Source organism: Dioscorea cayenensis, chromosome 1, assembly GCF_009730915.1.
Source record: "Dioscorea cayenensis subsp. rotundata cultivar TDr96_F1 chromosome 1, TDr96_F1_v2_PseudoChromosome.rev07_lg8_w22 25.fasta, whole genome shotgun sequence".
NCBI lineage: Eukaryota > Viridiplantae > Streptophyta > Magnoliopsida > Dioscoreales > Dioscoreaceae > Dioscorea > Dioscorea cayenensis.
In genome coordinates, this window is record NC_052471.1 from 23,014,149 (window position 1) to 23,015,953 (window position 1,805).

General features: G+C 43.9%; 1 non-coding gene across 1 annotated transcript; it reads left to right on the forward strand.

Moving 5' to 3' along the window:
* Nucleotides 1-348: 348 nt before the first annotated feature.
* Nucleotides 349-455, forward strand: LOC120267027. Its single transcript, XR_005538367.1, has one exon. It is a non-coding gene; the product is annotated as a small nucleolar RNA R71 (small nucleolar RNA).
* The last annotated feature ends 1,350 nt before the right edge of the window (nucleotides 456-1,805 follow it).

Consider the following 1,805-nt stretch of genomic DNA (forward strand, 5'->3'; position numbering starts at 1 on the left):
GAAACATCACCAATAGAAATCGGGCAATCGGAGGGGGCATGTCCTCCACCACATCCGGTGCAATTAGTCGCGGCTGCCACTCTATTTGAAGTTAGAAGATCTAACTTCTTACTCAAATTTTCCAATTGAGCCGCCAATGAAGTTACCGCATCTATTTCATGGAGACCGGCCACTTTTTTCTTCTCCCTAGCATTCCATTGGTAGCTGTTTAACCCCATTTGTTCAATTAAATGACGGGCTTCATCGGGGGTCTTGCTACCTAAGGTACCTCCTGCTGCCGCATCCAAGAGTTGCCTTGTACTCGGGTTCAAACCATTATAAAAGGTTTGAACAATCATCCACTCCGGGAATCCATGTTGCGGGCACTTTCTCAAGAGCTCCTTGAACCTTTCCCATGTCTTGAATAGAGACTCCAATTCCAACTGAACAAAGGATGAGATCTTATTCCTCAGCTTTGCAGATTTCCCGGGAGGAAAATAACGGGCCAGAAAAGCTTCCACCATCTCCTCCCAAGTAGTAATTAATGCTCTGGGTAATGAGTGTAGCCACTGCTTCGCTCTCCCCTTTAGGGAAAATGGGAAGGCTCTCAATTTGATGGCATCATCTGTCACTCCATTTATCTTCAGCATATCATACACCTTGAGAAAGCTCTCTATATGACTGTTTGGATCCTCATCGACCAAACCATTGAATTGTGTGGATTGCTGCAACATGTGGATGAATGTCGGCTTTAGTTCAAAGTTCTGAGCTGTAATCGGGGGACGCACAATACTCGACTGTGTCCCCAATACTGAAGGTCTGGCATAATCGGATAATGTTCACTGTTGCTCATTCTGTTCTGCCATGTTATCAGATCCTTCCACTTCCAAATAAGCTAAATTAAACTGTTCTTGCATAGGCTCTTTCCCTTTTCTTCTAAGTGTACGTTAAAGCTCAGGATCTCCTTCAATCAATATTGAGGGATTCCCTCGGGTCATAACCTGGAGCTGCACCCAAAAAGAAAGAAAAAGAAATCAGAACGATGATAGAATAAGAAGATATGAAATAGAATGTATGGTGAAATAGCTAAGAAAACAAAGTGCAAAGTATCTCTAAACGCCTACTCCCCGGCAACGGTGCCAAAAACTTGACAAGGTCCCCTAGCGCATATCCCACAAATGCACGGGTTTGTCAAAGTAATAATCCCGGATGAGCGGGTATCGAATCCATAGGAAGTAGGGAATAAAACCACTTAATTCGATTCTTAGATATGTGAAAGATCAATAGTGATAAGTGTGACAATGATTCAATTCTCAAAAGTAAAAACAACAAGTAGGAGAATGTAAGGCAATCGATAAAGATGGGGTACTCGGATAATGCTCCGCCTAAGACAATCATTTCAAGTGCAAGAACCCTCTATTATGCTTCCTAATCAATGCAATGGTGAGTCGTGGAAATCCTTAAATACATAGTCCCAAATCTAAGGTCAACTATGCCTAACTCTATTCATGTCCCAGAGGAGAGATTAGATAACCTCTCAACCTCGCACTCGAAAAGAGTTGCAATGAGCTCTAGGGATTCCAAGTGATAAATCTCTTCCTGATTATAGACCTAACCCTTTGGCCCAAGTGAAAGGTCCCTAACCACGATTAAGCCGTAGATACTAAGATCACCTCAACGCTTCACTCCGCTGCACGCGCAACTAAGCCCCAGCGGAGGGTCATCCCTTAGACCATTCACTCTATTATGGCCGCAAAGAACTCAAGGAACGGAGGTAGAATCTATCACGTCGGAGGGGAAAGGGGACGCTCCTGTACCTCTCGACT